A 14,833-nucleotide genomic window follows, 5' to 3' on the forward strand; every position below is an offset into this window, starting at 1 on the left:
CTATTACAAGGACCCTGCACTGGTGTAACGAAACTTGAGAGCCACCCTGCAAGGTATGTGGCGGGCCTCCTCCGGTCTCATTAAGGAGCTCTCTGGGCAGAGTACTGTGCTGAGGGGGCCCCTGGAACTAGGACACCCCCCACATCATGTGGGCTGAAGGGGAGCCTGTGTTACGCCACTGGGATCCTGGAATATGGGAACTGGCATTGGATGGGGACAATGGCACTGACACAGAGATACTGATGCATAGGCAACACCAGTGACTCAGGGCTTCAGTCACTGACATGATGGTAGAGGGATAATAGCATGAAGATACTGAGGTAGGGGGACTTAGGGAGCTAGACACTGGCACAAGAGCAATTACCGCACCCACAGAATGACACAGACACGAAGAGAGAGACATTGACATACAAGAAACTTGAACCTTGGCAAGGTTATCATGGGAAACCGATATGGGAAGATGTACACAGGGACACAGATAGAGGGACATTGACTATCACAAAAGACGTCTTCACAGGGCCACCATCTAAAAAAATATAGGGGAACAGACCCACTAACACAATGCGCTGTCTTTGACTGTGGGACCTTGTCATGTGAAAACAGGAATTGCAACACTGGAAAAGAGACGTTTAGACACTAACCCTGACACTTTTACCCTGAACACTGACACAGGAACATTGACACAGAACATTGACAATGAAATACAAACAAAATGGAACACTAACGTTGGGTCAATGACAAAAGAACATGACACAGGAACAGTGACTTTGAAAATGTGGTACTGACACTAGGGCATTTAGTAGGTGAAAGAGATGGTGACAGTGTCTCGAGGGTATGTATCTTCGGACACTGACTAATGACACTGACAAGGCGACCCTCAAATTGGCATTCAGACTTTGATAATATGAAGTAGACAAGGGACCCTGACATTGAAACACTGTCAGGGACACAGACACATGGCCCCAGCCATTAAAACAGGAACATATTGAAACAAATAGGTTATGTTACAGGCTGATTTGGATATGTACTTTGGAGGTGTAGATTCCTGAGATCTGATACTAGGCATGGAGACAAAGGTACATTAGGGCAATGCCACAGTCAAAAAGTGATACACACTGACAACAGCATGTGGAAACTGTGAGACATGACTTGAGGTGTGGGGACTCAGCCTTGACGACAGAGCTTTATGGACAAGGGAATATAGATATCAGCACAAGACAGTCTATGGTGCCTGCTAAACAATACAATCATATGGCATCCCTAAGTGGCAAGTGCACATTTCAATGCCAGATATTGCACTTTATAAATATCACTCAAACTTTTTTTCTTGTGACAATGGAAAGCTCAATTGACAAATTTTGCAAAGCACTAAATGTATGCAAATGTCTTAACCCTTCGCTGTTATACCTTGCCCTCCCCCTGTGCTAAGCCTTTTTTGGGCTATTTGGGGTAGTTTGCTCTTAGGCCCCTGCAACATAACCTTTTGACCATAGAAGGTATCCACGCCTAGTTTGCGTTCTTTTCGTCCAACATGTTGGGGATTTTAAAGGTACCCAGGGTTGGTTGATTCACCTGGAAGGGACCCAGAAAATAGCCAAAATACAGCTACATTTTGTTTTCTTTTGGAATTTTTTTTAAAAAAGTGCTGTAGAAGAAGTGTCTATTTTTTCCCTGCAAATGGTATCAACAAAAGTTTTCTGTTGGTGAAATCACCATCTTCCCAGATTTCAGGGACTGACAGACTTATGTCAGAAAAACAATTTTTTTTCTCACAGTTTTGGCATTTTTCTGGGACATAGCTAATTTTTGCTATTTTTTGTGCTTTCAACCTTCTTCCACTTACTGATAGAAATGGGTATGAAAGCAATAATGGATCCTGGAAGTCTATACATTTCCGAAATGTAGACAAAATTATGAATTCAGCGAGGGGTCATTTGTGTAGATCCTTGACCTTTTTTTTAATAGAAACTAACAGTGTAAAATAGGAAAAATTGAAAATTAGTTGAAAAAAACAGCCATTTGTGCCAACGTTTTCACCTGTAACTTCTAAGTATGACAGATTTTCTAAAGCAATATACCGATACATACGCTGGACCTTTCCGGTTGTGGTGATATGTAGGCTTTGTAGGTTCACTGAGAACCCAAGGAACCCAAGGCCAAAAACTGAGACGCTTCTTGCAATGTTTGTTTTATTGTGTACCAGGGATATAGCAATTCATTTTGGAAAATGTAAACAGTGAAAAATAGGTATGAAAGACAACTATGTATTTCCTAAATGGGAATAAAAATACAGTTTAGAAACAGTAGCTATTTGCACAGCTCCAAAATCGTGGGTACCCATACTAGCATGTAAATTATAGGACAGTTTTCAACATGACTTCTTTTTTACGCATTTTCTTACATTTGGAATGCAGAAATGCATCGAATGTCAATAGTTAATAACACTTTCTCTATGATTATGTGTTTACCTAAGTCTCCCGAAAAAAATGGTACCTCACTTGTGTGGGTAGGCCTAGTGCCCACAACAGGAAACAGCTCAAAATGTAACGTGGACACTGCACATTTTTACAGTGAAAACAGATCCCCCAGTATCTATGGAAACCTAGCAAAACTATACATTCTTGAAAACTAGACACCCAGAGAAATCTAGGATGGGGTGACTTAAACGGCTGTCACCAGGTTCTGTTACCCAGAATCCTTGCAAACCTCAAACTTTGTAAAGAAAAAATTAATTTTCCTCATATTTCTGTGATGAAAAGTTCTGGAATCTTGTGGATCTACAAAATTCTTACCCCCCTGCATTCCCCAAAGTCTTCTAAGAAAAATGGTACATCACTTGTGTGGGTAGGCCTAGTGCCCGTAACAGGAAACGGCCCAAAACGCAACTCGGACACTCCACATTTTTACAGTGAAAACTGACCCCTTTTTTGCAAAGTGCCTAGCTTTAGATTTTGAACCCTAGCTCTGCCGGCACCTATGGAAACCTAGCAGAATTTTATATTTTTAGAAGCTAGACACCCAGGGGAATCCAGGATGGGGTGACTTGTGTGGCTCACACCAGGTTCTCTTACCCAGAATCCCTTTCAAACCTCAAACTTTGTAAAAAAAGAAAGCTGTTTCCTCATATTTCTGTGATGGAAAGTTCTGGAATCTGAGTGAATCCACAAAATTCCAGTTTCCCCGCAATCCCCAATGTCTTTTGATAAAAATGGTACCTCACTTGTGTGGGTAGGCCTAGTGCCCGTGTCAGGAAGTAGCCCAAATCGTAACATGGACAAACCATATTTTTACAGTGAAAACGAACTGCAAAGTGCGAAGCTTTAGATTTTGAACCCTAGCTCTGCCGGCACCCAGGGAAACCTACCAAACCCATACATTTCTGAAAACTAGATTCCGAGGGGAAGTCAGAATGGGGTGACTTGTGTGGCTCTCATCAGAGTCTGTTACAGAGAATTCCCTACAAACCTCAAACTTTGTAAAAATAAACACATTTTCCTCACATTTTTGTGATGCAAAGTTCTGGAATCTGCGTGGATCCACAAAATTCCACCCATCCCGCATTCCCAAATGTCTTCCTATAAAAATGGTACATCACTTGTGTGGGTAGGCCTAGTGCCTGGAACAGGAAACAGCCCAAAACACAACAAGGACTCACCACATTTTTTCAGTGAAACTGACCGCGTTTTTGCAAACAGACTAGATGTAGAATTTGAACCCTAGCTCTGCCGGCACCTAGGGAAACCTAAAAATCCTATATATTTTTCAAAACTAGACAACCTGGGGAATCCAGGATGGGGTGACTTTTATATCTCCCACCAGGTTCTGTCTCCCAGAATCCCTTGCAAACTTTGAGAAAAAACACATTTACCCCACATTTCTGTGATGGAAAGTCCTGTAATCTATGTAGGTCCACAAACGTCCACCCACCCTGTATTCTCCAAAGTCTCCCAATGAAATTGGTACCTCACTCGTGTTGGTGAGTCAAGTACCTGCGACAGGCATGGGTCCTAAACATGGAGTGAGGTACTATTTTTAAAGGGAGACCCGGTGGTACGCTGGGTGGTAGGATTTGTGTCAACCCAGTGATCCTATAACTTTCCCATACAGAAATTTGAGAAAAGTTAGTTTTTTTCAGCCAAATTTGAGATTTGCAGGGGATTCTGGGTAGGAAAACATTGGGGGGTCGACACAAGCCATACCTCATTCAACTGATTGTTTGATTGATAGGCTTTATTTCGATAGAAAAATATCATAAAAGCTTGTACAATAAATATAAGACACAGTATTTGAAACAGTCAATTTCCAGATATAAAAAGGGAAAAAACAGTAGGAAAAAGTGTTAAAAACAGTTAAAACAAGATTAAATTGATAATGAAAGCCTTCTTGCACGAATCAACCAACACCACTTTAAAAAAATTGTGACACAGTACAGACAATCACAGTTGATGTGTCAGACATTAAAATAGGTAGCGCCACTTTATGTTGCCGTTTGCCTAAAAGTCTGCATAAGGGTTTGAGCCATCGCCTCCTTGGCGCACAATAATCCGGACATTCGAAAAGAATGTGGGCTACCAACTCTACACAAGTGGGACAGCGCGCACAAAAGGGAGATATCTGGTTAGGGGATTTCCAAAGGGCAACTAATTCACCTACTGGTACAGTTCCCACTCTGAACTTAAAGCACAGGGTACGATCAAAAGGGATGGAAATCAAGTCTAGGTAGGGTTCATAGGCCACCACGTCTTTGATCCCCAAAAAGGCTACAGATGAATTGCAATGACTTGGATCTGAGAGTAGTTTAGAAGAGACCCAATCCCAATATAATTTCTTGATCACAGCTTTAGAAGGGGCAGATCTCGCTGCCCAAGCCTCGCCTAGCCCTATCTCTACTAGCAGCTATTTTACGTCCCTCAACCATTTAATCCTGGACAAGCCTACCATTGCCATTATCTCTGATAGCGCTTCTGCATAGGAGGCTAATTCCGGCACCCGCCACAACCGAGCCCAGAGAAGCAAGGGGCGAAGTTGCGAATGATCCTTGATCGATTTACAGCCTAAGTCAAGGGACACTGGGACGGTTGGAGTACTCGACGGGAGAGCCATTAGATCTTTCAAAAATTTGCTCTCCGATTTTACTAGTACATCCAAATTACAAGTACCCCACAACTCGGCCCCATAAAGGGCAGCGCTAACCCCTCTAGCTTTGTAAATCTCCATCACTGGGGCTATAGGTTTACTTGTGGAGGAGCGTTGTTCCTTGAGTAATGTTCTGCCCACTCTTTTGTGACCAAGGAGCATTTTGTTAATATGTGGAATTAAACTTAGGGAATCATTAAGGCGGATACCCAGGTAATCAAACTCGGGTACCCTCTCCAATGGAGCAGAATTTAAAGTTGGCGGGCGCCCCGGGTTTTTGGGGGGATTCATAATCAGATACTTGGTTTTGTCAGTGTTGATTACCAACCCCCTCAGTGAACAAAACTCCTGGAAGTTATTCAGGAGGCTCTGAAGACCCATTGGGGACTTTGAAATAAGAAGAGTGTCATCTGCAAAAAGCATTGTAGGAATATTTTTACCCGCCAGGGAAGGAGCATCGGAGGGATGTCTTAACAAATGCTCAACCACTCCGTTCACATAGAGAGGGAACAGAGTGGGAGCTAGCACACATCCCTGACGGACACCCCTTCCTACAGGAATCCTGTTGGTTTTTTCACCGTTCTTGCCCCATCGCACCTGTGCAAAATTACCTTCGTGTAATCTCACAAGGAGGGATAGAATATACGAAGGGAGCCCGAGTTCTGATAAGACCTTCCACAACTCCTCTCTAGGTACCAGGTCAAAGGCAGTCTTAAGGTCTATAAAGGCCAAATATAGACTGCCTTTGCCCAGCACCACCACCTTCCAATACAAGAGAGCCAGTCTAAAGGCCTGTTCAATAGTCCCGGTTCCAGAACAAAAACCGGCTTGGAGGTCCGACAGAATATTGTTGTCGTCCACCCACTGGAGCACCCTTCTCAAAATCACCTTCCCTGCCACTTTTGGGAGGAATCAATGAGACTTATTGGCCTATAATTAGCAGGGTTGTCCTGACTCCCGTTTTTGAATATCGGGACAACCTCTGCCCCCTTCCAGGAATCTGGTACAGGCGCACCTCCGTTAATTGCATTGAGTAAAGAAGAAACCAACTTCCCCCACTCCTTAGGGCTAGCCTGTAACAAATCGCCCGGTATGCCATCCGGCCCTGCTGCTTTAAGAGGAACCAATGATTTAATTACATCTTCCACATCTCTGGCGGTAAAAGAAACATCCTGACTACCCCCTGCACAGTTGGCTATAGAGAAAATGGTATGAGGAGCCACCCCCTTAGGGGTAGGGGTATAGAGAGTTGAGAAATGGTCAAACCAGTTCTGGACAGGGATGTTGCACCTCAACAGCGTGCTTTCTGGCCTATCCCTAGATCTTATAAGGTTCCAGAAGCTTCTAGCATCCCTGCCCTTGCTTGCATCCATAAGATCAGCCCAAAACCTATCCTCCCATTCTCTCTTGGCTGCCGCGATAGTCCGGGAATACTCTTTCCTAGCCAGTCTAATTGCAGCCTGGCATTTGCTTTTAACAGCAGTAATCAGGGCATTTTTCTTCCCCCTACATTTTTGAGTATACCAACCAGGCGGGTTCGGCAACTTTTTGCTATTGCCAGTTCGTGAGGCCTTGTAAAAAAATGCATTACCCAACTTGTTTTTTTCCTAAAAAATAGATTGCCAATGCTATTTTGAACTGTCATCAGTTAATCTCTTTAACAACGTTACCCTCGGGGCATTTTTATCTATGGCGAGCCCCGTACATCTCCTTTTCACTGATAGTACTTCAGGGTTGTATAAGCACCACACAACCAAGCTGTCTAATAACACTGAAACCTAGACTCAGACTCAGTGATACAAACACTATTACAAGGACCCTGCACTGGTGTAACGAAACTTGAGGGCCACCCTGCAAGGTATGTGGCGGGGCCTCCTCCGGTCTCATTAAGGAGCTCTCTGGGCAGAGTACTGTGCTGAGGGGGCCCCTGGAACTAGGACACCCCCCACATCATGTGGGCTGAGGGGGAGCCTGTGTTACGCCACTGGGATCCTGGAATAAGGGAACTGGCATTGGATGGGGACAATGGCACTGACACAGAGATACTGATGCATAGGCAACACCAGTGACTCAGGGCTTCAGTCACTGACATGATGGTAGAGGGATAATAGCATGAAGATACTGAGGTAGGGGGACTTAGGGAGCTAGACACTGGCACAAGAGCAATTACCGCACCCACAGAATGACACAGACACGAAGAGAGAGACATTGACATACAATAAACTTGAACCTTGGCAGGGTTATCATGGGAAACCGATATGGGAAGATGTACACAGGGACACAGATGGAGGGACATTGACTATCACAAAAGACGTCTTCACAGGGCCACCATCTAAAAAAATATAGGGGAACAGAGCCACTAACACAATGCGCTGTCTTTGACTGTGGGACCTTGTCATGTGAAAACAGGAATTGCAACACTGGAAAAGAGACGTTTAGACACTAACCCTGACAATTTTACCCTGGACACTGACACAGGAACATTGACACAGAACATTGACAATGAAATACACACAAAATGGAACACTAACGTTGGGTCAATGACAAAAGAACATGACACAGGAACAGTGACTTTGAAAATGTGGTACTGACACTAGGGCATTTAGTAGGTGAAAGAGATGGTGACAGTGTCTCGAGGGTATGTATCTTCGGACACTGACTAATGACACTGACAAGGCGACCCTCAAATTGGCATTCAGACTTTGATAATATGAAGTAGACAAGGGACCCTGACATTGAAACACTGTCAGGGACACAGACACATGGCCCCAGCCATTAAAACAGGAACATATTGAAACAAATAGGTGATGTTACAGGCTGATTTGCATATGTACTTTGGAGGTGTAGATTCCTGAGATCTGATACTAGGCATGGAGACAAAGGTACATTAGGGCAATGACACAGTCAAAAAGTGATACACACTGACAACAGCATGTGGAAACTGTGAGACATGACTTGAGGTGTGGGGACTCAGCCTTGACGACAGAGCTCTATGGACAAGGGAATATAGATATCAGCACAAGACAGTCTATGGTGCCTGCTAAACAATACAATCATACGGCATCCCTAAGTGGCAAGTGCACATTTCAATGCCAGATATTGCACTTTATAAATATCACTCAAACTTTTTTTTCTTGTGAAAATGGAAAGCTCAATTGACAAATTTTGCAAAGCACTAAATGTATGCAAATGTCTTAACCCTTCGCTGTTATACCTTGCCCTCCCCCTGTGCTAAGCCTTTTTTGGGCTGTTTGGTGTAGTTTGCGCTTAGGCCCCTGCAACGCAACATAACCTTTTGACCATAGAAGGTATCCACGCCTAGTTTGCGTTCTTTTCGTCCAAAATGTTGGGGATTTTAAAGGTACCCAGGGTTGGTTGATTCACCTGGAGGGGACCCAGAAAATAGCCAAAATACAGCTACATTTTGTTTTCTTTTGGAATTTTTTTTAAAAAGTGCTGTAGAAGAAGTGTCTATTTTTTCCCTGCAAATGGTATCAACAAAAGTTTTCTGTTGGTGAAATCACCATCTTCCCAGATTTCAGGGACTGACAGACTATTGTCAGAAAAACACGTTTTTTTTCTCACAGTTTTGGCATTTTTCTGGGACATAGCCAATTTTTGCTATTTTTTGTGCTTTCAACCTTCTTCCACTTACTGATAGAAATGGGTATGAAAGCAATAATGGATCCTGGAAGTCTATACATTTCCGAAATGTAGACATAATTATGAATTCAGCGAGGGGTCATTTGTGTAGATCCTTCACCTTTTTTTTTAATAGAAACTAACAGTGGAAAATAGGAAAAATTGAAAATGAGTTGAAAAAACACAGCCATTTGTGCCAACGTTTTCACCTGTAACTTCTAAGTATGACAGATTTTCTAAAGCAATATACCGATACATACGCTGGACCTTTCCGGTTGTGGTGATATATAGGCCTTGTAGGTTCACTGAGAACCCAAGGAACCCAAGGCCAAAAACTGAGACGCTTCTTGCAATGTTTGTTTTATTGTGTACCAGGGATATAGCAATTCATTTTGGAAAATGTAAACAGTGAAAAATAGGTATGAAAGACAACTATGTATTTCCTAAATGGGAAAAAAAAATACAGTTTAGAATCAGTAGCTATTTGCACTGCTCCAAAATTGTGGGTACCCATACTAGCATGTAAATTATAGGACAGTTTTCAACATGACTTCTTTTTTACGTATTTTCTTACATTTGGAATGCAGAAATGCATCGAATGTCAATAGTTAATAACACTTTCTCTATGATTCTGTGTTAACCCAAGTCTCCCGAAAAAAATGGTACCTCACTTGTGTGGGTAGGCCTAGTGCCCACAACAGGAAACAGCTCAAAATGTAATGTGGACACTGCACATTTTTACAGTGAAAACAGACCCCCCCAGTATCTATGGAAACCTAGCAAAACTATACATTCTTGAAAACTAGACACCCAGAGAAATCTACGATGGGGTGACTTGAGCGGCTGTCACCAGGTTCTGTTACCCAGAATCCTTGCAAACCTCAAACTTTGTAAAGAAAAAATGAATTTTCCTCATATTTCTGTGATGGAAAGTTCTGGAATCTTGTGGATCTACAAAATTCTTACCCCCCTGCATTCCCCAAAGTCTTCTAAGAAAAATGGTACATCACTTGTGTGGGTAGGCCTAGTGCCCGCAACAGGAAACGGCCCAAAATGCAACTTGGACACTCCAAATTTTTACAGTGAAAACTGACCCCTTTTTTGCAAAGTGCCTAGCTTTAGATTTTAAACCCTAGCTCTGCCGGCACCTACGGAAACCTAGCAGAATTTTATATTTTTAGAAGCTAGACACCCAGGGGAATCCAGGATTGGGTGACTTGTGTGGCTCACACCAGGTTCTCTTACCCAGAATCCCTTTCAAACCTCAAACTTTGTAAAAAAGAAAGCTGTTTCCTCATATTTCTGTGATGGAAAGTTCTGGAATCTGAGTGAATCCACAAAATTCCAGTCTCCCCACAATCCCCAATGTCTTTTGATAAAAATGGTACCTCACTTGTGTGGGTAGGCCTAGTGCCCGTGTCAGAAAGTAGCCCAAATCGTAACATGGACAAACCATATTTTTACAGTGAAAACGAACTGCAAAGTGTGAAGCTTTAGATTTTGAACCCCAGCTCTGCCGGCACCCAGGGAAACCTACCAAACCCATACATTTCTGAAAACTAGATTCCGAGGTGAAGTCAGAATGGGGTGACTTGTGTGGCTCTCATCAAAGTCTGTTACAGAGAATTCCCTACAAACCTCAAACTTTGTAAAAATAAACACATTTTCCTCACATTTTTGTGATGCAAAGTTCTGGAATCTGCGTGGATCCACAAAATTCCACCCATCTCGCATTCCCAAATGTCTTCCTATAAAAATGGTACATCACTTTTTGGGTAGGCCTAGTGCCTGGAACAGGAAACAGCCCAAAACACAACAAGGACTCACCACATTTTTGCAGTGAAACTGACCACGTTTTTGCAAACAGCCTAGCTGTAGAATTTGAACCCTAGCTCTGCCGGCACCTAGGGAAACCTAAAAATCCTATATATTTTTCAAAACTAGACAACCTGGGGAATCCAGGATGGGGTGACTTTTATATCTCTCACCAGGTTCTGTCTCCCAGAATCCCTTGCAAACTTTGAGAAAAAACACATTTACCCCACATTTCTGTGATGGAAAGTCCTGTAATCTACGTGGGTCCACAAACTTCCACCCACCCGGTATTCTCCAAAGTCTCCCAATGAAATTGGTACCTCACTCGTGTTGGTGAGTCAAGTACCTGTGACAGGCATGTGTCCTAAACATGGAGTGAGGTACTATTTTTAAAGGGAGACCCGGGGGTACGCTGGGTGGTAGGATTTGTGTCAACCCAGTGATCCTATAACTTTCCCATACAGAAATTTGAGAAAAGTTTCTTTTTTTCTGCCAAATTTGAGATTTGCAGGGGATTCTGGGTAGGAAAACAGTGGGGGGTCGACACAAGCCATACCTCATTCAACTGATTGATTGATTGATAGGCTTTATTTCGATAGAAAATATCATAAAAGCATGTACAATAAATATAAGACACAGTATTTGAAACAGTCAATTTCCAGATATAAAAAGGGAAAAAAACAGTAGGAAAAAGTGTTAAAAACAGTTAAAACAAGATTAAATTGATAATGAAAGCCTTCTTGCACGAACCAACCAACACCACTTTAAAAATTGTGACACAGTACAGACAATCACAGTTGATGTGTCAGACATTAAAATACGTAGCGCCACTTTATGTTGCCGTTTGCCTAAAAGTCTGCATAAGGGTTTGAGCCATCGCCACCTAGGCGCACAATAATCCGGACATTCGAAATGAATGTGGGCTACCAACTCCACACGAGTGGGACAGCGCGCACAAAAGGGAGATATCTGGTTAGGGGATTTCCAACGGGCAACTAATTCACCTACTGGTAAAGTTCCCACTCTGAACTTAAAGTACAGGGTACAATCAAAAGGGATGGAAATCAAGTCTAGGTAGGGTTCATAGGCCACCACGTCTTTGATCCCCAAAAAGGCTACAGTGGAATTGCAATGACTTGGATCTGACAGTAGTTTAGAAGAGACCCAATCCCAATATAATTTCTTGATCACAGCTTTAGAAGGGGCAGATCTCGCTGCCCAAGCCTCACCTAGCCCTATCTCTACTAGCAGCTATTTTACGTCCCTCAACCATTTAATCCTGGACAAGCCTACCATTGCCATTATCTCTGATAGCGCTTCTGCATAGGAGGCTAATTCCGGCACCCACCACAACCGAGCCCAGAGAAGCAAGGGGCGAAGTTGCGCATGATCCTTGATTGATTTACAGCCTAAGTCAAGGGACACTGGGACGGTTGGAGTACTCGACGGGAGAGCCATTAGATCTTTCAAAAATTTGCTCTCCGATTTTACTAGTACATCCAAATTACAAGTACCCCACAACTCGGCCCCATAAAGGGCAGCGCTAACCCCTCTAGCTTTGTAAATCTCCATCACTAGGGCTATAGGTTTACTTGTGGAGGAGCATTGTTCCTTGAGTAATGTTCTGCCCACTCTTTTGTGACCAAGGAGCATTTTGTTAATATGTGGAATTAAACTTAGGGAATCATTAAGGCGGATACCCAGGTAATCAATCTCGGGTACCCTCTCCAATGGAGCAGAATTTAAAGTTGGCGGGCGCCCCGGGTTTTTGGGGGGATTCATAATCAGATACTTGGTTTTGTCAGTGTTGATTACCAACCCCCTCAGTGAACAAAACTCCTGGAAGTTATTCAGGAGGCTCTGAAGACCCATTGGGGACTTTGAAATAAGAAGAGTGTCATCTGCAAAAAGCATTGTAGGAATATTTTTACCCGCCAGGGAAGGAGCATCGGAGGAATGTCTTAACAAATGCTCAACCACTCCTTCACATAGAGAGGGAACAGAGTGGGAGCTAGCACACATCCCTGACGGACACCCCTTCCTACAGGAATCCTGTTGGTTTTTTCACCGTTCTTGCCCCATCGCACCTGTGCAAAATTACCTTCGTGTAATCTCACAAGGAGGGATAGAATATACGAAGGGAGCCCCAGTTCTGATAAGACCTTCCACAACTCCTCTCTAGGTACCAGGTCAAAGGCAGTCTTAAGGTCTATAAAGGCCAAATATAGACTGCCTTTGCCCAGCACAACCACCTTCCAATACAAGAGAGCCAGTCTAAAGGCCTGTTCAATAGTCCCGGTTCCAGAACAAAAACCGGCTTGGAGGTCCGACAGAATATTGTTGTCGTCCACCCACTGGAGCACCCTTCTCAAAATCACCTTCCCTGCCACTTTTTGGGAGGAATCAATGAGACTTATTGGCCTATAATTAGCAGGGTTGTCCTGACTCTTGTTTTTGAATATCGGGACAACCTCTGCCCCCTTCCAGGAATCTGGTACAGGCGCACCTCCGTTAATTGCATTGAGTAAAGAAGAAACCAACTTCCCCAACTCCTTAGGGCTAGCCCGTAACAAATCGCCCGGTATGCCATCCGGCCCTGCTGCTTTAAGAGGAACCAATGATTTAATTACATCTTCCACCTCTCTGGCGGTAAAAGAAACATCCTGACTACCCCCTGCACAGTTGGCTATAGAGAAAATGGTATTAGGAGCCACCCCCTTAGGGGTAGGGGTATAGAGAGTTGAGAAATGGTCAAACCGGTTCTGGGCAGGGATGTTGCACCTCAACAGCGTGCTTTCTGGCCTATCCCTAGATCTTATAAGGTTCCAGAAGCTTCTAGCATCCCTGCCCTTGCTTGCATCCATAAGATCAGCCCAAAACCTATCCTCCCATTCTCTCTTGGCTGCCGCGATAGTCCGGGAATACTCTTTCCTAGCCAGTCTAATTGCAGCCTGGCATTTGCTTTTAAAAGCAGTTATCAGGGCATTTTTCTTCCCCCTACATTTTTGAGTATACCAACCAGGCGGGTTCGGCAACTTTTTGCTATTGCCAGTTCATGAGGCCTTGTAAAAAAATGCATTACCCAACTTGTTTTTTCCTAAAAAATAGATTGCCAATGCTATTTTGAACTGTCATCAGTTAATCTCTTTAACAACGTTACCCTCGGGGCATTTTAATCTATGGCGAGCCCCGTACATCTCCTTTTCACTGATAGTACTTCAGGGTTGTATAAGCACCACACAACCAAGCTGTCTAATAACACTGAAACCTAGACTCAGACTCAGTGATACTGCACTGGTGTAACGAAACTTGAGGGCCACCCTGCAAGGTATGTGGCGGGGCCTCCTCCGGTCTCATTAAGAAGCTCTCTGGGCAGAGTACTGTGCTGAGGGGGCCCCTGGAACTAGGACACCCCCCACATCATGTGGGCTGAGGGTGAGCCTGTGTTACGCCACTGGGATCCTGGAATATGGGAACTGGCATTGGATGGGGACAATGGCACTGACACAGAGATACTGATGCATAGGCAACACCAGTGACTCAAGGCTTCAGTCACTGACATGATGGTAGAGGGATAATAGCATGAATATACTGAGGTAGGGGGACTTAGGGAGCTAGACACTGGCACAAGAGCAATTACCGCACCCACAGAATGACACAGACACGAAGAGAGAGACATTGACATACAAGAAACTTGAACCTTGGCAAGGTTATCATGGGAAACCGATATGGGAAGATGTACACAGGGACACAGATCGAGGGACATTGACTATCACAAAAGACGTCTTCACAGGGCCACCATCTAAAAAAATATAGGGGAACAGAGCCACTAACACAATGCGCTGTCTTTGACTGTGGGACCTTGTCATGTGAAAACAGGAATTGCAACACTGGAAAAGAGACGTTTAGACACTAACCCTGACAATTTTACCCTGGACACTGACACAGGAACATTGACACAGAACATTGACAATGAAATACACACAAAATGGAACACTAACGTTGGGTCAATGACAAAAGAACATGACACAGGAACAGTGACTTTGAAAATGTGGTACTGACACTAGGGCATTTAGTAGGTGACAGTGTCTCGAGGGTATGTATCTTCGGACACTGACTAATGACACTGACAAGGCGACCCTCAAATTGGCATTCAGACTTTGATAATATGAAGTAGACAAGGGACCCTGACATTGAAACACTGTCAGGGATACAGACACATGGCCCCAGCCATTAAAAC

Source organism: Lissotriton vulgaris, chromosome 4_1 (assembly GCF_964263255.1).
Source record: "Lissotriton vulgaris chromosome 4_1, aLisVul1.2, whole genome shotgun sequence".
NCBI classification, from domain to species: Eukaryota; Metazoa; Chordata; class Amphibia; order Caudata; family Salamandridae; genus Lissotriton; species Lissotriton vulgaris.